General features: G+C 46.8%; 2 long non-coding RNA genes across 2 annotated transcripts; one reads left to right on the forward strand and one right to left on the reverse strand.

Annotated features, from left to right (window-relative positions):
• The first annotated feature begins 8,926 nt into the window (after positions 1-8,926).
• On the forward strand, positions 8,927-16,640 carry LOC121038279 (uncharacterized). Its single transcript, XR_005794284.1, has 2 exons — positions 8,927-9,228; positions 15,999-16,640. It is a non-coding gene; the product is annotated as an uncharacterized LOC121038279 (long non-coding RNA).
• On the reverse strand, positions 10,618-14,355 carry LOC121038276 (uncharacterized). The gene is made up of 2 exons (XR_005794280.1): positions 13,310-14,355; positions 10,618-10,876 (listed from the first exon to the last, which is right to left on the reverse strand). It is a non-coding gene; the product is annotated as an uncharacterized LOC121038276 (long non-coding RNA).
• Positions 16,641-22,200: the final 5,560 nt, after the last annotated feature.

A 22,200-nucleotide genomic window follows, 5' to 3' on the forward strand; every position in this document is an offset into this window, starting at 1 on the left:
ATTTCCCCAGGTATGTGCTTTCTTCCTGACATACAGTCTGTGGGGTTTTACTCATCATTGTATTCCCAGCACAGTGCTTGGCATATAGAAGGTGCTTAATAAATATTTGTTGAACGGAGAATCTTCCTGCCATGTTCTTCTTCAGTCAGCATTAACGTGGCCTTCCTTTTTGTAGACTCATACCTTTGTGCTTCTCTTTTTGAAGACCTGTCTGTTTGGCATGAGAATGTTCTTTACCCACTTAATGTCTGATCTATGAAGCAAAAGGGCCCACAAGCATAACAAACAAATAAAAACTTTGATGACAACTCTTTTCATGTAAAACGTGGCTGTTCTATTGTGTATTTTAATGCTGTTGGAACATTCCAGTTAGCATTTTCATTCTCCACTGCCTGGGAGTGCCTTGAAAAAGGCTTTGGGAGGGAAGGCTCCTCTTCCAGGTTGCTGTATATATACATTTAGAGCCACTTTATTGAGGTATAATTGACATAGAAAAAGCTGTACATACCTAATGTATACAATTGGATAGTCTGGAGATAAATATACACCCATGAAACTATCATCACGGTCTATGCAATAAGCATCCAGCCCTCCAGAGTGTTTCCTCCTACCCTCTCTATGTGTTATGATTATGATTATTCTTGGCGTGATAAGAACACTTAACATCAGATCTATCCTTTTAGCAAGTGTTAAAGTACATAATACAGTATTGTTAACGATGCTGTTTTTCCCCAAGCTATCAGTGTCTCCCCACCACCCTGGGGACTAACATACCCCCTCAGTGTCATTCTTCACTCGTACCTTACTTGGCCCCATAGTCAATGTGTCACGAGGGGCTACTGACTTTTCCTCTTGAATTTCTAAACACTACCGTTCCTCGCCATGAACCACTCCTCTAGCTTGGACCTCACTTGTCTCCTTTCTGGAAGGATCCAACGTCTTCCTGGAGGGACTCTTCGCCTCTTTACAGCACCGCCACCACATAGTCCTGCCGGAGAGGCCTGTCCAATCCAGGGCAGACACCACCCCTAGGCAGCTGGCAGCCGGAGGTGTGTTTCCTCAGCACCCCCCTGTAGCTGGGGCAAGGAGTCCTTTCCTCCCGCGGGGAGGATCAGAAGCGCATCTCTACCTGTATCTCACTTCCCTCCTTTTGCTCCACAGAACTTTCGCTCTTTTTTGTGTGTGTTTTTGTGGCTTCCTGCCCTTGTACTTGCTTTTTCAGTGGGAAATGCCCTTTGCTACTGCTTTTTCCCTTTGATCTGATACTTTTGGTTTCTCTTTGTGACTGATGTTAATTGCTGACTCCTCTGGAAGCCCCCACTCACTCTCCCAGGCAGAGTCCCTTCTTCGTGCGTGCGTTCCGCGAACGTTGCTCATCTATACACCTGATGAACCTGGACTGGATGCCGAAGATGAATGAGACATGGTTCCTGCCCCGACCTACTGAAAAGATGCCCTCCCCCACCTTGTGCCCTATCACTACTTCATGCACTATTTTATTATAGCATTTACCAGGTTGCTTATTTATTCAGCTACTTGATCCTTCATTCGTTCATTCACTGAGCCTTCATCAAGCCCTTGCCTGCCCTGTGCCCAGTGTTCCGAGAAGCACTGGGAACACAATGAACAATAGTCGGGTTTGCTGAGGGATAGAGATGAATCCATGGGTCATGCAAGGCCTGCATAATTCTTGCTTGGGCAAAGGCTATGAGGAAGTTTATGGACCTAGGGGATTTTATAGCAGGATGTTTGATCTGGTCAGGGAGGCCAAAGAGATGGCCAGGAGAAGTGATAACTGTGATACAGCCTGGAGAAGGAAGAGAGGAGAAGCCTTTGGGGAAGAGAACACAGAAAGCACACCAGCCCGGTGGCGGAACCGCAGATGGGGAATGAGAAGACATGGAAAAACTTTGATAAGGCTGGAGTCCAAGGAGCCAAGAGAACAGCAAACATGATGTTGTTGTGGTTGGTAATGATGATGTGAAAGTTTATTGCCTGCCACTGAAGCTCGGTGGGAGCCATGAGGAGGTTTTGAGCAAGGGACTGAAGTGATAGGATTACAGATCTGAAAACACGTGGCTGGCCTGCATTCGGAGCAGATTGGAGGAGGGTGTGGATGCCCAGGGAGACTACGAGGAGGAGGCTGTTTTCAGTCAGTCACTGGCTTAGGGCAGCTTGGGGTAAGTTGGGGGGGCATGGAGAGAAAGGGTTAGATCTCGAGCAATTCAAGAGAAAGAGTGGTAAACCTTGGAAATTGGTCTGATGTGACTGGGGATGAAGGAAAGGGGGACGTGAGAGCAACCTTTAGATTCCCATTGATCTCTAACGATTTTGAATTCAGAAACCCATGAAAATTAGAGACCGCTCGGGAGACCTATATATATATATATATATATATATATATATATATATATATATATGTACACGTAGGACATTTTGCCCGTCACTTCAGAAAGATACATAGACCTTCTAAAGCCCATTCATGAACCCCAGGTTGTAAAAGAAACTATTTCTTACTCCTTATTATACCTCTAGATCCTACTCTAGAAAACAGCATCGAATCTAGTGCTCAGTATTTGTTTGTTGAAGCAGTTAATAAAGGTAAGACAAGAAGCTGATGGTTAATTCTCTCCCCTTCCTGCTGCAATACGGATGTAGGGGTTTTAACAGATGAGCTGCAACTTACATGCCTGTGAACCAACTGCCCATTAGCTTGCAAGGCAGCATTAGGTGGAAAAGTCCACAAATGGACCCCTGAGCATCCAGGTGGTGGAGAGGAATAAATTTTAGAGTATTAAAGCTCCACAGACCCAAGATTTGTCTGCAGCAGATGTCTCCCCGCAATGCTAAGTGCTTTGGGCTGAAGAATAAAACCGTCTGCTGTGATTTTTTGTGGGGGAGTGCATCATTTGGAGATGAAGCCAGTCTGCCTATGGCTGAGTGGACAAGGTAAGTTCATGTCTTGCATTTCATGATTCATTTTTACCTTGTGGAAGAAGCAGAAATGGTAATTGTGTTCATAGACAGAGATTGAGGACAGAATCATGCCTTTGCAGATAAGGCATTTCAGGAGGCCAATAAAGATAAGGGGGAAAGAAATGCATAGGAGACGTTTTCAGAAAGATTTAGTTCACACGTATTAACCCAGGCTGGGCTGGATTTTTCTCTCTGTGTCTTGGGTGGCCTCACGCTTGGAGCAGGGAGAACCGTCATCTGAACCACGGACTCTTCAAGGGGTCTTAGCGGTCACCTGACTCATCCTTGCATAAGCACAAATTCCCTCTGCAGTGCCCTTTGCAGGTAGTTCCTGGTGCTTCCATTGTTGAATAAGTGAAAGGAAGTCCACCCTGACTTTACAGTTAATGCCAGGAATGGCACATATGCTTCAATTTGCATGACAGTTCCAGTTACTTGACAGGGTCTGCCTAGAGCAGAAGGACTCCAAAGCTGGGTCTGGATTAAAGAAAAAGAAAAAGGAATTGATTACTAATGTCTGTCAAAGAGGAAGGAGGATGAGAGTGGTACCCTGGAAGCCAAAAATGTTCTGCTCTTGTCATCCTTGGGTTAGATTCTTCAGTCAATTAATTCACCTCATATTTATTAAGCATCTACTATGTGGCGGTTGTGATCCTAGGGGCTAGGGATCTGAATCCAACGGTTATTTCCCAGTCCTCATTTTCCTGTCCTCTCTGCAAAGTAGCCAGACTTGGCCACCTTTTCATTCTTAAGATGCCTCCCACCCCCACCCCCACCCTGCTCTGGCTTCCCTAAAACCATATCCTCTCTTTCCTCCCATCTCACAGGTGATATTGGTCCTCGCTTTTCTCCTCCTCTTCTCTATCTTAAAATGGTGGACGCCACAAGATTTGGCCCCAGGTCGCCTTTTCTTCTCTGTCTTTCTTTATCTAGTCCAGGCCCATCCACGTTTCTAAATGCCATGTATATGCTAATGACACTTGGGTGTATGTCTCTAGCCACAAAGGGAAACCTCTATAACCACCTGCTACTTGACAGCTCGACTTAGATCTCTAAAATGCACCTCAAACATAACACATTCGAAAGGGAGCCATTGAGTTTCTGGAATGCCTCTATCTCCCCCAAAGATAACCTCATTTGTTTGCCAGTCTTTCCACCTCAGGAAATGCCTCTGCCTCCAAAACTTTGGACCAGTCTGCCCATGGCAGTCTACACCTTGACCGCTGTCTTCTTCCTGGCCTGGAGTACGTAAGTAGACCCCCGTTTGCTCTCTCTGTTTCGATGGTTGCTTCCCTTCAGGCCCCTGTCTGCACAATAAGGAGAAGTTGTAAACATAAGTATTACTAGTATCATGTGAGTTGCTCATTTAAAATGCTTCTTCCCTGTGAAGAAAACTCAAACACCACCTTCCCCACGTTTCCAGGGTGACTTTCATCTGCCTGCGTCTCAGACCTTACTGCCCTTACTGTCTTCAGCCACTCACTAGCTCACTTTCTATTCCTCCAACAAGCTATTTATGTTTCCTCCTCAGGGACTTCACACTGTTTGTTTCTCTTGCTAGAATACTCTTCTTTCTGATCTTTCTGCGGTTGGCTCCTTCTTGTCTCTTAGATCTTAGCTTAAATAGTACCTTGCAGCGTATCTGTATCGTCTTTCGTCTGGAGGATGCAGGCACCTCCCTGCTGGCTTCTGCCTCTGTCTCCCACTCCCATCCTCTCTCCACGCCTCGCAGATTTCAGCCTGGTTGACTCAGCCTAACTCCGTCCAGCCCCTGCCGAGCCCTCCAGCCTCATCCTCGCTGGATTCCTTGCCTTACACAAGGCAAGGAATGCCTTGCCTTTGCTGAGTGGTGGACTGCCTCTGAGTCTTTTCACGTCCTATTCCTCCTGCCCATACTCTCTGCCACCCTTCCTTCTGCATAGCCTCTACTCCTCTCAGACACAATTTAGGAAAGCACATCTGAGTCTCTCCTGACTTCAACTTCCTGTATTGGGTGTAGGAAAGCATGTGGGGCTCTTTTCTTGTGTTGTTGCCTGTTTCCTGGTCTCTCTTCTGATAGCTCTCTTGAAAGTAGGGATTTGGAGGTATGGCCTTATCTTTATCCCCGGGGCCTGGCACAGACCTTTGCACTATCATAAACATTACAGGAAGCTTCCTCTACAGGATTTCTGGAAGAGGGCAGTGGGATGGCTTTCTGCTGGGTGGATCAGCCAGTGTTGTACCCATCTCCAGAGTTCATGAGCTCTAAGTGAGGGCTGACCCCTGGGGATAGAATGAACGACATTATCCTGCCAGTAGGTGCATCGTGGAGAATCGAGTCTGGCGCTCTTGGTACAGTTCAGCTATGAGGTTTGCATCTTGAAGCAATTCAGCGCTCAGTGTTTGACATGGGGGCCCAGGAAAGGACAGAACATCAGCAGACATTGGAAATGAGCTGAAAGGACAGGAGAGGCTCAGGTCCCCCAGGAAGTATCACTGTGTCCAGCCCTGGTGGGGCTGCCCCCTTCTCTGGGTATTTCCTCTCACAGGCAGTGGAGTGTAACTGGCCATGTTGCTGTTTAGTGACCCTGCCCCCCTGGCTGCACCTGACTGAGCCAGGAGTAGGCATCCAACTCCACCAGGGCCTGTGGGACTCTCCATCTTCCAGAATTTAATAATTACAATAGAAAAACACAGAGTCTGGAAGGTGGTGGTACTGACTCAAGCTAATGGCTAAAAAAGCTACAAACTCCTGCTGTTGGGATATGTCCATTTCCTTTCCCTTCCTGAGTCAGACCCTCTTGATTCTATGACACAGGTCCAGTAGCCCCGCAAAGAGAGGGAGGTAGTGCATTTGGGATGAAAGAAACTCAAATGCTTTCTGGGGAGTGGACCAGTCTTCCAGGAGTGAAGGATGTAGTGAGAAGAGAGCCAGGGGTAGATTTCAACTTACCATGTTGAGCTGAACAAGCGCCTTTTCCCTATAGCAAAATTGAGGACTTCCAGAAAACCAGGGCTAAAAGTATTTTACTCATGAGGACACTGTGACCCAGAACGGGGTCCTGACTTGCTGAGGCTCCTGCCATCAGTTAATGGTCAGGTCGGCTCTTAGCTCAGTGTTCTTCTCACCATCTCAGTTGTCCTCAGTCTGTTGAGCTGGGCTCAGCTCATCGGTCAGCAGGGATTCATTGTATTCCCCTTCAGCGTCCCACTTGGTGGCTGCAGCTGATTACCTCTGGAGTCCAGGAGCCCAGGGTTAACCACCCCTCCCAACTGCTATGTGGTTACCAGGGGGGTGTGTTTATCTAGGGCATCTGCCAGCCAAAGGACCCAAGTGACCATCCCTTAAGATTGTGGGGCTGTGAACTATAATGTGATGATCACATGGCAGGGCACTGGCACCGAGGAGCATCCATCATAATAACATGATGTGATGTGAGCAGCGTGGAGGCGGTGCTCGCAAGCTGCCCCACCCACCCACGCCCTGCTAGCCCTGCAGCCTTCCAGCAGGGCTGCATTCCTGGCCTCCAACATCACGCTCGTTACATTGCTTCCAAATTTGGTTGGATGCCATAAATGAGCTCCTCTTTCCAACCAAATCAGTCTTTCCAAGGCAAGAGGATGTCTGTTGTCTCTGCAGGAAGCAGATTCCCAGGGAGACCTGTAGGCAGGCAGTGCTCCTGTCTGACTTCCCCAGTTGGTGTGAAGTCATTGTCCTGGGGGGGGGGGGGGGATCTGAGTTTTGCTTGAATCAGAATCCCTGGTATGACTGTGAGAACGCGGATAATTGGGCCTCTTGCGGACCTACGGAATCCTCACCTCTGTGTTATTAACACGTCCCTCAGATGAGGAAGCTCGCTGGTCTCAAGAGTTCACTGGATGGGGCGCAGTCGGTTAAGCGTCCGACTTCAGCCAGGTCACGATCTCGCGGTCCGCGAGTTGGAGCCCCGCGTCGGGCTCTGGGCTGATGGCTCAGAGCCTGGAGCCTGTTTCCGATTCTGTGTCTCCCTCTCTCTCTGCCCCTCCCCCGTTCATGCTCTGTCTCTCTCTGTCCCAAAAATAAATAAACGTTGAAAAAAAAATTAAAAAAAAAAAAAAGAGTTCACTGGAGTTGGAAAAAGCGAGGAATTTAGGTTGGGGAGATAGCGGTTTCCTGACCCTGCTGTAGACTTCCTAGCTGGGTAATTTGCATGTGTCTCTCACCTTCTCTGAGTATCCTTGTAAAGGAAGGAATATGTCTTATCTATATTGATCTCTAGCCCGTGCTGAGGACACAGGTGGCCCTCAACTAATGTTGAATGAATGCCTGCATGACTGAAGACCTCAGCCCACTCTGCACCTAGTGACTGAGTTGATTCGGGAGAGACACCTGTGCGGCATCCTACATATGGTAGGTGCTCATCAACACCTCAGTACAGTGGCTTGTCCTCGGCAGGTAACCTGAGTAGAGAAACAGAAGTGCGGAGGAGATGACAGGTGTTCAGAGACCTCTCTGAGACCCAGCGGTGGTAGGTGCTTCCAGAAAACTCCAGACATTCCTTCTTCCTCTGCTTCCTATGGCCTTCCGTCCACTGTCCTGGGAGTCACCAAATCAGTGAAGGTCAGCCAAGGCCGGTCACAGAGGAGAGGGCTAGAGCTGCCAGTATGCCATCTTAGGGCAGAGGAGGCCACCAGGTGGCTTCCAGGTCTGTGTCTAGAGGTGGAGGGGCATCTTGACTGTGGTCAGCAGCTAAGGGTAGGTGACATGTGGAGGAATGACGACGTCAGTGGTTTGAGGTTTTGGGTATGAATAAATAAATCCTGGTCTTACAGGTGGTACCACTGGGACAAAAATAAGTAATTTCTTCCAGATGCAATGATTTTATCCATGAAAAGGTCATAATGTACATCCTTCCCTAAATATTCCCAGGATTTTTGTGAGAATTAAATGAGGCAACAGGGATGTAATGATTGTCTCCATATAGATCATATCGTGATGCTTTCTCCTCAAAGTGTGGTTCCCAGACCAGCGGCATTGGTGGGACTCAGGAGCTTATTAGAAATGCACAATCTTAGGCGCCACCCCAGACTTACTGAATCAGGACCTCATTTTAACATGATCCCTAGGTGGTTTGAAATACACATGAAAGCTTAAGAAGCAAAGAGTAAACGATTTTAAGGAAGTTTTGGTTCTCCAAACACCTTCTTTTTTTTCCTAGGCAACCCTCTGAAGAAGGGAATGTGCTTATTTATCTCTGTTTAATACCTAGAAAGTAATTGACCCTTAACTGGAGTAGAAGGAAGGAAGGAAGGAAGGAAGGGGGGGAGGAAGGAAGTGAGGGGGGAGGAAGGGAGGGAGGAAGGAAGGAAGGGAGGGAGGAAGGAAGAAAGGAAGGGAGGGAGGGGGGAAGGAAAGGAGAGGGGGAGGAAGGGAGGGAGGTGGGAAGGAAGATCTTAGTCTCACTCACTACTTGGAGCCCTTTACCCAATATTTCTCCTGCTGTAATAACAGGACATGTATGTGGTGATTGCAGCTGCTTCACAACCACTGATGCCAACCACAGATGCAGGCATTTAGTATGTGATTAAGGACAGAGGAATCCACTTAATGTGGGTTATGGGAGATATTTGGCAGGAACCAAGGGACAGGGGTTGGATTTTAGTTTCCAAAGATAATGTCTTTCCCAATTATTTAAAGCCCTCAGTAACTTGGATCACACCCAGACAGAAATAAGCCTCCTTAAGTCAGAACTGTGTGAACAGCTCTTCTGCTCACGTTTTCGGCAGAATCTTGACTCTAATGGTCTGTTCAGGTGCTTATGTAACATGATGTGGTGGGGTTGTCCAGCTGGATCTTTGTCAAGTTGAGACCAACTAACTTACCCTCTATAAAGGAGAAATGCTTTTTGTTTACTAGATTTTACCACCAGTGAAATTAATTAAAGGATTAATCTATCCTATCGTTCAACAAATGTGCTTGGCATGGGGTTACCATAGTGAGAGTGCAAGCAATCCCTGCTTCTATCAAGTAATTGCTGGGTAGTGAGGTTGGAATATGAATTGAGCAATTACAGTGAGGGTTCAGGAAGTACGGGCTGATATGGGCGAGCATGGCAGGCAAACTTAGCCTCATAAGGGTAGAGGTGATGGAGAGAAGTGACCTGTAGGCTGATACCCAATGAGTAGGAGCTAAGCAGTTGGGATAGGAAGGAGAAAATGAAGCTGATACAAAGAACAGCCTGGATCGAGGTCTAGAAGCAAGAAAGAGCATGCTGTGGCAGAGGAAGAGAAGCAGTAAGTGTTTGGATAGCTAGAGTGACTGTATGGGCTGCTTGTGGGTATATACATGGCTGGGGGGGGAGTGTGATGAGAGAAGGGGCTACAGAGGTAAGCAAGGGTGGGACCTCCTGGGGTGTTTTGAATCCTCCTAGGAGATTTGCATTTTATCCCCAGGTCACTAGAGGAAGCCTTTGAAAGTGTTGGTGGGTCTGATACATTTCCAGTTTTCTGCTCGAATGGACCAGTGGACCCCCCCTTGTCACTAGGGCACTGGGAAAAGATTTGTCTCTGTTCTGTGTGTCTCACCCTGACCTCAGCAGCGGGGTGGCTGCTTCTTGCTTTGCATCCCTTAAGCCTAACCAAGGGTTGGTTTGTGTACTTCTCCCAAGAATCGTATTCCTCCACCCAGCCTTCATTGGTGAAAATCTCCTGGTCGCTTTGCTTCCAGTCTGTCTCGTGCAAAGGTCTACTTATGATAGTCTATTTGTCTGGGTCCCCCTGCCTAAAGGAGCAAGTTTAGCTCTGGCAGCTTTGAGCCTGAGCTGAGAAGAGCTGCCCTGCTGGGCCTCACCAGTGGCAGCCCTGTGGCCACCATCCCAGCAGCTGCGGGTCAGGCCATTACTGTGCAATTGGTCTATACCCATTAGTATATCGGCTGAATGTAAGACCCTCATTGCCAAGGGCCTTACTATGAGCTGTCACTTTCGGAAGGTTTTTGAGAGGCAGGGTGGCCAGAACATGGGATTGAGGGTCAGAAGAACTGGCATGCATCGCGGTCCCTTCCTGCCCTCCGTCACTCATTCCGTGACCTCGGGTGAGTCACCTGAATCTTCATCGCCTCAGCTGTAAACGAGGACAAGCAAGATCAAAGAAGATCGTGTGTGGGAAAGTGCTTTGTAAAGTTCTATGAAAGGGTGAGTTTTCATTGGCACTCTGGGCATTGCTGGCTTCATCCCTGGCTACACCACCCCTTTCTGGCACCGCTGAAGGCAGATAGGGCTCAGGAGCTGTGCATTTGCTCACCTTCCACAACTAATCGCTGCCTTCCTGTCTGAGGCTTGCAAATTAGGTTTCGTTTTCTCACGACTCCTGCCCTCCGTCGCTAATGGATAACCCAATTAGAAACCATTCGTCCAAATGTAAATATTATTTCAGCTCAAACTTGTTGAGAACAAACAATTTTCGGTGACACGATCCACTTTGAAACACTTTCTGGTGGACCTGTGGTATACACACCCAATTTGCTTCCCTTGTATGTAATTATCTCCTCAAGCTTCTGCTGGCATTTTCTGAAATGTTAATGGCATGACATTAAATTCTAGCTCATTTCAGAGCTCCTGTTTTCCTCTAAAATTTTTTTCTCAGGGAATCTTAAAAAAAAAAAAAAATAGGTCGACCGATAGGTAGGTGAAATAGAAGAGCATTGATTGTCCCTCTTCAAATAATTGCCCTCCAAAATGCAAAATACTGACACGACAGCACAAAGGGGAGATTAAGGTTCAAAGCATTCGGATGAACATGAAATTTAGAGATTTTTAATCTTTGAATCTTATCCTTGGATGGGATCCTCACCATCTCCTGGTCTCATCCATCATACACGGTGGGGGTTCCTGTCCTGGAAACAACGATAGTAGAATGTCCAGGCATTTATATCCAGGTCAACCTAAAGAGAGCATAAGGGATTCTTCAGAAAAGGTGGGGCCCCTACAGGTTATGTTCTCCCTAAAACCTCCCTGGAGTGTCCCTCCCTATCAGGTGGAGACGGTGATTCTCTCTCCTTGCTTCCAAGTGGTCCACATTCCTTTCCCCATCATTTTCCATTTACTGTCCTTCCTTAGTTATCTGTCTCCCCCCGGTAGACCACAGTCTCCCGGAAGTGAGGGACTGGGATTCATTTGCCTCAGCAGCGTGACTGTATTGGCCTTCTAACTTGTTTTTCTGACTTGACCTCATCTCTACACCATCCTCCCCATGGAAGCCAAGGAAGCCTTTAAGATGTAAATCAGATCAGTCCTTCCCCTACTTAAAACCCTTCCCTGAGTACTCTCGTTCTCTGGAGAAGTCCAAACTCCTTCACGAGGTGTAGGGGGCCTTTCATTGTCTGGACCTGGCTTAGTTCTCCAACCTCATCTGCACCCGTGCTCTCTCCATAGGGGGAGCTCCACCCACCAGTGAGCCACAGTAACTCCCTGAATACATCCTACCCTCTCACATGATAACAGCAACTGCTATTTACTGAGCATTTGCTATCCGCCAGGTACTTTCTCTTGCTCAATCTGCATTCTTTTTTTTTTCTTTTTAAGTTTATTTATTTATTTTGAGAGAGGACGAGTGGGGAGGAGCAGAGAGAGAGAGAGAGAGAGAGAGAGAGACAGATGGAATCCAAAGCAGGCTCTGGACTGTCAGCTCAGAGATGGATGTGGGGCTCGAACGCACAAACCGGTGAGATGGTGACCTGAGCTGAAATCAAGAGTCGGCCACTTAACAGACTGAGCCACCCTGGCGCCCTGGATTCGTAGCAACCCCATGTGATAGTATTATCCCCTTTTACAGATGAGAAACCTGACCTCTGAAAAGGAAAGGAAATTAGCTCCTGGCCAGACAGTTAAAGGCCAGTAAAGGGTTAGGAGCAGGCCTTTGACTCCAGGGCCAGAGATTTTTGCCCACCATGTTCTGTCGAAGACGTGACTCTCAGGTGGAAAGAACTTACTTCTAGCTGAGACGTGACTGTGCCCAGAGAGATAAGTGACTGCCTAAGAGATCTGCTAAATGTCCCACCCAAAGGAGATTTCAAGGGTGCTGTAGGAAGTCAGAGCAGCACAGCACTTTCAATTGCAAGGGTCCATTGTTACATTCAGAGGATAAAGAGGACTTGCACGGTAGAGAGAGAGAGAGGCTGTTCTGGGCAGGGGCATCACCCGAGGAGGGCTCACAGAGGGGAAGGCCCCAAGTATGTCGGGGGTAAAGCAGAGAAGGGCTCCCTCTGGCCAAAGTATAGAATCTGGGGAAATGTGGAATGGGCCAGGAACGAGGGGACAGGTCAGCTACAGGAGGCTCCCCAAAGCTGGGCTGAGAAGTTAAGGCTGATCTGGTGGGCCATCTGAGAGATACTGATCACCTTCTGGCAAAGAGCTGCTCTGATCCCGTGTTGTTTGGGGGGGAAAACAATATAAAATCCAGGGTGGGTGAACAGGGGGAAGGAGCAAGTCACGAAGGCCCTGTGACAATGCTTTTGCAACAGTTCTGACAAGAGCAGGGGCTCTGTAATTGCAAAGCAAAGGCCTGGTCCCACAGGTATTTAAAGCCACCTGGTCTATAATTTACATTTTCATGACATTGCTGATTTTGCTGCTACTGATGTCTGGGGACCTCTGAGGCACTTTCCGGTCACCCCCTGGGTGGCCAGAGGCCTGTGTGTGGCACTTAAAGAGCCCTCTGTTAGGGTCAAGAGCCCTGGGGTCTCAGGCCAGGCCCTGCCCCACTGGTGGGATAGTCTTAGGCAACTTTTGCAGGTTCCTGGGCTTTTTCCATGTTTGTCCCACCCAATGATGGGCTCGTCTAACGCCTCAATCAAACAAGAGTTTTGGTAACATGGAAACACTCTCCCAGGACGTTTGGAGTGCCTACCATGTGCACAGCACTGTGGGTAACACCGGAATAAGATCCGGCCACTCGTCACCGCTTCTGCCCGAGTTTAAACGGTGTGCATATATAATAAAGGCCTTTTGAAAGCAAGCAGGCGAGAGAGGGGCATCTGATGAGTAACGTGGCCAACAGCGGGGTGAGTCAGTTTACATGAAAGCACCTGACAGAGCCCTGTCTCTGTTGATTTGCAGTTTGGGTCCTTTGCACCAGAACCTTTAACCTGTTCTAAACAAGTCAGAGGCTTCCATAGCTTTTAGCCAGGAAGAAAAGGAATCAGATCCCCCTGTTGGAAGACTTGATCAAAGTGGACCTCGGAGCACAAAGCAAATGCGTAGTAGGACCTAACCGAATACAATCGGAATCAGTCTAAGAAAATCCGTCACTTTTTTTTTTTTTTTTTAACAGGCATTCATTCACTTATTTACTCAACGTTTTATAAGCAGCCACTCACTATGCGGGTTTCCTTGATTGTTGAATTGCACAGACTGTCAGCTCCTTGGGAGGAAATATATCTTGTCCATCCATGGGTCAGCAGGGCTGTCTTGGAGCAGTACCTCCCCGGCACAAGGCCACCCCGCTGAGTGGGTCGGCGCTGGAATCCAGCCTCTCTGCTCTGATTGTTCAGAGCTGCTGGAGCCTGGAGGCCTTCATTCTTAATGAGCACAAAGGTCCTGTCTGGGTGCTAAGCTGCCGCCTGAGGAGCTGTGTGTTCCCAGAGGAAGCCTCTTTTCTAATGATGCAGGGCAGAGGGACAGTTAGTTTTCTTCTTCCCATATGTGTGTTCTTTATGCGATCAGAAGCCATCTCTGCTATGGGTCTGATGTAGCACTATACCCTAGCGCTGTTGTTGGTTTTTTTTAAGACATTTATTGGGGGCCGTGTACTGGGTGTGGTGTTCAGTCCTGCCCCATCGCTCAAAGATAAATAGGGCAAAACGCTGACTTCCAGTCTCGTGAGTCATTTGGTAAGTGTCTGATAAGGACACACGTGCAGTGAGAAGGGGTTCCTTCCTCATGCTGGGTAGTTAGGGATGCCTTTCAGGAGGTACCTCCTGGTTAAGTTTTGAAAGATGAGTAGGGTTGGCCTCGGAGTCGAAGCGTGGGAACATATTCCAGCCCAAGACCGGAGACCTGCCCGGACATGATGAAAGGTAGGGAGTGTGAGATCGTGTGGGTGTGCGAGGAACCCAGGTCTGTAGCCTTTTAGATATAGGTGAGATGCCTTCTTCCCCAGGAGGGCTTCCAGAATCCCTGCAGAAGAAGGGGTTCACTATCTCTTCCTTACTGCCTCTGGACCTGTTATTGGCTTCCATTATTGTATTTGCACACATTTCTAATTCAGGAGTCCCCCGTATCTGGTGGGGGATGCATTCGAAGACCCCCGGTGGATGCCTGAAACCATGGGTAGCCCTAAACCCTACGTATACCATGTTTTTTCCTGTGCAGACACACCTATGATAAAGTTTCATTTATAAATTAGGCACAGTAAGAGATTAACCACAATAACTAATAATAAAATAGAACAAGTATAACGATACACTGTAATAAAAGTTACATGAATGTGGTCTCTCTCTCAAAATCGCTTACTGTGCTCACCCTTCTCCTTGTGATGATGATAAAATTCCATGCATGATGAGATGAAGGGGGGTGGTGAATTTTGCAGGCCCCATGACGTGGCTTCTCTTGACCTTCTTACATTAATTATGTCAGGTGGATCATCTGCTATCTGATAGCAGTTGACTGCAGATCACTGAAACTTCCGGTAAGGTGGGACTACTGTATGCGCATTTCTGTGATAGCCTAGAGGCTTGCTGAGACCAGAGATCTTGTGTCTTCCTCATTTTTGTTTCCTTAGTAAATAGCATAGGACCTGGAATAGCATAGAGGCTTAAAGCATATCTGCTCAAGTGAGTTTACTCATGGAGAACGTGGGGAAGGTACTTCCCTCCTAGACTTGATCTTGGGGGACTAATTAGATCTATTACATGTAAGTGGCCTCTAAAGTCTTTCTTGAATTTCCTTAAAGACATTTTTACTTAATCATGTGAGCATGTATGCACATGTATATATATCTATGTGTGTGTGAGTGTGTGTGTGTGTGTGTTATACATATACAGGAAAAATTCATATCAGTGACTTCTGGGGGTGGGTTGAGAAGTGTATGGGGGTGCTATTTCAGGACCATGAATATGGTTGGCCATGTTGTGCACTGCACAATTCTAGGGGACCATTCATTTAGGTGTGAATCTGTACTTTACAAATTTAAACAAAGAGTAATAGAAGCAGAGAAATCACAACACTATAAGTGATTTTACTTTCTTTTCAGAGTTTTTCTGCATTTTCCCAAAATGTCCAAAAGAGATGGGCACGGTTTTCATATTCAAAAATTGTTAAAACTAGTGAGTTGTGGACAATTTCAAAAATCGAAAGTATAAAGAAGGAAATAAAAATGGCCCACCTTTCTTAACCAGAGAAAACTACAATTAGCATTTTACTTTATAAAGTTTGTCTTATAATCTTTTCTTAATTTTATAAGGGTGTTCTTTGAATCATTTTGGATAATTCCGAAATGTAGAAAGAAGAAAATAAAATTCACTTCTAACTCATTACCCAGAGATGACCCACTATTAACATGTTGTGTTTTTTCTTCCACACTCTTACTATATTAATACAATCATGACTCCCATTTGGTGAGTGTTTAAATTTGAGCCAGGCCATGTGCTAAGTGCTTGCCAGACATTATCTCATTTAATTCTCACATAAGCCTGAGGTGGGAATTGTTAGTATCATCTCACAGAAGATACAAACCAAAGGTTAAGAAACTTGGACCAGTTGCAGTTTGAACCTAATGTTGCTTGATTCCAAAGCAAACATTCTAGATGATTCTCTCTCCTCCTTCAAATTCATGTGTGCAGTTATATACACACATAGACTCACACATGTGTATACACACACACCCCTGCATATACATTAAACACACAGACACACACAAGTTGTGGTTACATTCTGTCTTCCACTTGGATGCCTTTTATTTTTTTATCTAATATCCTGTGGTGAGCATTTTATGATGTTAAATAAAAATGCTTTTAGAAAGTGGCTTGGTAAATTTTGCTTTTTTTTTTTTTTTTTTTTTTTTTTAAGGTAAATTGTAAGCAAATCGACCTTGAAGCTCTATTTTGCAGTAGTCGTACTGGCCTTTGTCATCAGACCTCTAGATCTACACCCCCTGTGCAGTCGTCCTTGTCTCACCTTTTGGGCACTTTTTCAATACTTCCTCCTCCATTTCTACTTCCTCATCACGCTGGGAGGAGGGGAAGCCAGGCGAGCTGAGGTCACTGGGCTCAGAAGCTGTCAGAAGAAGCAGCCACAGTGCCTGCATTTCATGACAGTACCTCATACAAGCATTGCTTCCCAGTGTTCAAGCCTTTCTTGTGCGTGTGTGTTTCACGTGAATAACTCTGCATGGCTGAGAAGGCATTTTTCAAATCAAGACATTTATGGTCAGGTTAAGCAATCGGGATAATAGAGACTCTCCAGTGAGGGTTGCAACAAAAACTAGGGCATAAAGCACCAAACTTTTAGTTGAATGCAAACTGTTCACATCTAAAGTGGAACAGATCACTGCAGGCTTCCTCAGCTCCAATATGCTAATGATGCATTGGGCATTCCCAGGGGGGTGCAGAGTATGCGGTGATTCCGGAACTTACTCCACTGAGAACCTGTTGGAGCCGAGGCAGCCTCCTTGGCTGACTCGTGTTCTGTAATACAGTTGGAAAAATACCATTTTATAGGTTTTCTGTGTGATGTTAATTTGGTAATTTAATTTCATTCAGTGACTAAGTAGTTCCTCGCTATTCAAAGCATCGTCCACGGACCAGTGGCATCAGTAATCTTCCAGATGCTCTTTAGAAATACAAAATCTGCACTCCCTCTCCCCTCCTCCCCCCACCCCAATCATGACAGATTCAGAATCTGCACTGTGATGAGATTCCCAGGTCATATACACAAGCACAATCAAGTTTGAGATAGAGGCACTACTGTTAAGGACATGAAGTTCTTAATGAAATGGAAGTCGCCTTACAGGGTTTCTTTAATGTCATAAAATGTGTTTTACACATGTGTTAATTTCATGGACGTGAGCACAGGAAGTGGAAAATGTATTTGGATCCTGCCGGCCATGGAGCATGGCCTCTGCAGGCATGTTCTGATGCCTGTTCAACAAGGACCCCAAACAACTGTGAGCCCCCAGGTCTCTCCTAAGTCCTTTTTCTTCTCCTTTTTAGGAAAGCATGCAGTCAGTCCCCCAGCATGCCCACATTTGGAACCAGAGCGATATATGCAGCCACATCCCATTAGCTAATAGGGAGGCCCCTGGAGAGGGGTTTCAGCTGGGAACACACAGCTAAAGCCCCTTTAATGGCCCAGTCAGCTGTCAGGGCTGTAAACACATTTCTTCCCATTCAGAGCCATTTGCCCCTCTCTGTGACCTCTCGTGGCTCTCGGACCCTGGCCACGTGGCCCAGATGGCATAATCCGTCAGGGCAAAGCAGGTGACAGTGGGGCTTGCTGTTAGGTAATCAGCGACTATAATTAGCTGGGGTGGAAGCGATAATGGGACCAACTGCAGGGCTGGGGCCAGGGGAGCCCTTGGTGGGTGGAGTCAGGGCAGAGAGAAAGGCTTGCTTCCCTCACTCCCCTGTCTTCCTTCCCCCTCCATATGATGTGCCAGCACAGCGAGTGTGCTTGGGGGAGGCAGGGGCTTCATCCTCAATGAGAAGGTCAGGGCTGAGCGCTGGCAATTTAGTAAGTGAGTGATTTGGCAGCTGATGAATTTTATTTCAAAGAAGCCTTCCAGAAATCTATGTTTCAGTCTGATAATTAGTGGGCTACAAGGACCTTGTGAGGCCAAGGGCAGGGGAGGGTTGTAGAGGATTAGAACATGATTCTTGGGGGGAAGACACGTAGGCATTCTGACCCTGTTTAGCCACCCACCCGCTGGGCAGCTTCAGGCTGGTCAACCAGCCTCTCTGTGTCTTCAACAGTGGAGGTCACATCCCTACTCTCAGGGATCCCTGTTTGGGGCTAAGTAAAAACTCCATCAATATTGCCTAAAACATACCGGACATGTAGCAGACACTTTGAAAATAGAGGTTCCCCCCCCCCGCCCCCGGTCCTTCTCAACAGCTATTATGGTGTACATGACTTCAGTAAAATAGAACTGACCAACTTAGAACTAACTCCTAACAGGCTGAATAAGGTTTCCGTGATAATAAATGAAACGCAGTTACGTTTATCAAAACGCAGTTGGTAAGCGACGTTGGCTCTGCTTGTAACTTCGATCAGAACAGTCCCTGCATTTTGTAAATCAAAATGGAAGAGGTGGGGGAGGACTGCCCACTGATAAACACTGAAGCATTGTTTGTTTGTCTCTGTGTTGCTGGCCCTCGATGGCTGTTTTCTGACACAGCACATATCGTGGACTTCGCCGCAAACCCACACGTTGTTGAAGCTTCTTTACTTTGGGTTAGTTGAAGGTCTAAAGTAAAACGTCTCCATCTGTCATCTATCCTACTTACCCTCCCAGACTTGGTTTCTTCTTTTTCCTCCCTTTATTAAAAACCATATATAATGCCGCTAGAGAGGCAAAAAGAAAATAAAACCACCTGTAATTCCAGAAAAGACCGGTTAATGATTTGGTGTATATTCTTCTAGATCCTTCTAGACACAGATATGATTATTTTTTTTCATCAAAATAGGTTATATGGTCAGTTGGGACATGATTTTTTTTCTCCCGACTTGATATTTTGAATCTTATTCTGTATAGTCCATTAGTCTAGTCAATAGGTATAGTTCTAGAACATATTTTTTCCCCAGATTTTCTGTCTATTGACTCAGTTTACAAAGACTTCTACCCATCTTTTTCCATTATCTTTTTTTTAAATTGAGAGAATTCACATGCTCTAAAATTCACCCTTTTAAGTATACAATTGAGTGTTTTTTAGAGACAGGTTTGGGAAATCATAACAGTTTGTAATTCAAGGACACTTCCACCACCCCCAAAAGAAGTCATTTGCGGCGACTCCCCATTCCCTCCTTTCTCTAGCTCCTGGCTAGTAGTAACCAGTGCTGTTGAGATGGCATGAGTTATTGAACTGATTCCTCACCCCTGGATTTATAAATTGCTTACAACTATGTATGACTTCAAACAATACTGTCATGATCAGTCTGGAAATTTTGGTCCAATTAAATTATATCTGAGCTGTGTTAGAGTTAATACACACACACTATTTTATTTTTTTTAAAATTTTTTTTTTCAACGTTTATTTATTTTTGGGACAGAGAGAGACAGAGCATGAACGGGGGAGGGGCAGAGAGAGAGGGAGACACAGAATCAGAAACAGGCTCCAGGCTCTGAGCCATCAGCCCAGAGCCCGATGCGGGGCTCGAACTCACAGACCGCGAGATCGTGACCTGGCTGAAGCCGGACGCTTAACCGACTGCGCCACCCAGGCGCCCCCACACACACTATTTTAATTTGAAAAGGAGTGTTACATTTTTGGATGATGTGGTTTTGGGAAAATTTAGAATTAAATCTCTAAATCTGCAGTATTTATAAACATTCTTTGGGGATTTCCCGAGTGTGGTCATTGCAAAACTGCTTTTGCAAATACTGTCTGTGGAGTTTGCCAGACGTTGGAAGTTGTGAAATTATATGACTCTGCAGTTTCACAGTGGAGGTTAATTCCTGACTCCCCCTCCTTGAGTGACAAAGTTGTGTTTTGTGTCTCTCTGAGCAGCATTAGGACCTAGGAGAAAGAGGGGTAGGCAGAAGGGTATGGGCTAGGACCAATTCTGTTCTTAGTTTCTAGAAGGGATTAAAAAATTTTTTTTTTACTTTTATTATTTATTTCTGGGAGTCAGAGAGAGACAGAGCACAAGTGGGGGAGGGGAAGAGAGAGAGAAGGAGACACAGAATCTGAAGAAGACTCCAGGCTCTGAGCTGTCAGCACAGAGCCTGACATGGGGCTCGAACTTATGAACCAAGAGATCATGACCTGAGCTGAAATCAAGAGTCTGACGCTTAACCGACTGAGCCACCCAGGAGCCCCCAGCAGCAGAATCTTTATTGTGATTTTTACAAAATGATCTGCTTGGATTCTGGTTGTTTGTCCAAAGCAGAGACTGGGGCGGTGGAGTGAGCAGACCTCAGAGGACAGTGCTCTATTTCTGCTGTCTGTGCTCACGGGGCTCCTGTATTTAGTTCTTGGTCTCATCCATAGCACAGGGATTACTGGAATCTACTGTGTGTGTGTGAGCCTCAGTGAGTCAGGCACTGTATTCTCAGTACGTTTTAAAAATCATCTTGCAAGAGATACCGACCCTTACTCATTTCGCGGATGTGGAAACTGAGGCAGAAAGAAATAAGCCATGCTGAAACTTACACGGATAGGAAGAGGCAGAATTTAGGGAAATTTCATTGTGATCAAGAGCTCTGCCATTAACTAGCTCATTGTGTGGCTTTGGGCCAGTTACTTAACCTCCGTCTGTCTCCATTACCCCAAAATGGGGCAATAGCAGTGCCTGCCTCACAAGGATGTGGTGAGAGTCAGTAATGTTTGCAAAGGGCTTGGGAGAACACCTGGGACGCAGTAGGAGCTCAATAAATGTCAGCCTTCCACCAAACAAAACAAAGCAAAAAACAAAACAAAACAAAACAGTATCATTCTGTCAGGCTTCCAAGCCTTGTGTTCTCTGCTACTCCCGCTGCCTCAAAAGGAGCCAGGGAATTGAATTCATGCTAAGAGACCCCAACAAGGTTCAGGATTGCAAGGCATTCGAAAGCGTGGCCTAGTCAGAAAGCACACTCACTCACATACACACACGTAGCTACTTTTAATAGCTGGTAAGAGCCAGAGAAAATCCAATTACAGATGAATCAATCGATTAAAGAGAAAGCGGGCAGAAGAAAGGAAAGAATGCTGGAGAGACACAGAGCCGAATTACAGCTGGGTAATGGAATTAAGGGTCTGTAGAACGAAGTGGGCAAATAACCAAGGCATAAGGGCGGAGGACTCCCTCACAACGCCCGCATGATTTCATTCTTCCTCGCCCCCTTGACTCCAAAGACCCCTCATTGGTCCAGCGCCCCAGACAAGTGATCGCCAAGGAAAGGGCCAGAATTGGCATTTGGCAAATTATATTTTTGCAAAGAAACAAACCGCGCGTGGCCTCTGGAGCATGAGGATTATGTCCGGGTTAAACAGAAGCTCACCGGGACGGGTGAAAGTTTGGGGCGCGGCGATCACAATCCTGGGAGGGGGAAGGTGAGAGCTGTGTCTTTGCTTGGCAAGAGGTAGCCTTAGCTCTTAAGGCTTTTCTGTTTCCTAAGAAATTCTGCCTTTGCTCTCAAAGAAACATCTCATTGTTGACAGAATTTCCCTTTTGCATACACGCACTGGAAAAAAAAAAATCCCACGTGCATTTTTAACTTTATTTTCTATTTTGGTGGGAGGGGGGTGCGGAGAGGGAGGTGGGGCTGTTAATCCAACAGCAGTCTCTACAGCTGTGCCTATTATTGGTGGGTTCTAGAATAACATCCGTTTCTATGTATTTATGGAAAGGCGTCCTTAACTAGGCCACATAAAGAGCCAGCGCATCTATAAATAAATTAAGGCGGCTGCCCCTCGGCGCAGCTGTCGCCTTTGTGACCGGCCAGGCCTGTCCCATTGCCCGATTACCCAGGGCGGGAGGGGCTGTGCACGTGGGGCGGGGCGCACCTCCTCCGGCAGGCCTCTGGGATTGACACCAGTGCGGAGGGTGGGCTTCTCAGAGGTCCCGGTCAGGCCTAGCTGGCTCTCGAGTCTCTGGCCCCTGACGGCCAGCGCAGGTGGGCGGGCGGCAGTCACTTCGTGGGAGTCAGGTGCACCCAGCGTGCGCTTAGGCTGGGCACGGAGTTAACGGGTGTGGGACCGAACAAAACAAGGGGAACAACAAAAGAGTCCCGAATGTGTAAAATTAAACGGACAAGGGAGCATGAGCATCAGAGCTTATCCCAGAGTTTGGCAGCCCAGTCTTCTCATCCCATCCCAGGGTCCATGCCCCTACCAGGGTGATGGCTCTGAAGGGGCATGGGGCATACCGGCAGGGTTTCTTTCCTATGCCCTCAGAGACCGAAGAAGAAAGCAACCCTTGTCCTAGGAGAAATGAAGCAGAGAGCTTCTATTTGCGTGGTAGCCATTCCTGGATTTCCTGGGCATCTTGTGCTGGGAGCGACCTCCCTGAGAGCACCAGTCCGTGGGCAAGCCATATCAGGAGCTCCTGTTCAGAAAGCAGAGTCTGGGGC

The sequence above is a fragment of the Herpailurus yagouaroundi genome, unplaced genomic scaffold (assembly GCF_014898765.1).
Source record: "Herpailurus yagouaroundi ecotype Mexico unplaced genomic scaffold, PumYag 28, whole genome shotgun sequence".
NCBI classification, from domain to species: domain Eukaryota; kingdom Metazoa; phylum Chordata; class Mammalia; order Carnivora; family Felidae; genus Herpailurus; species Herpailurus yagouaroundi.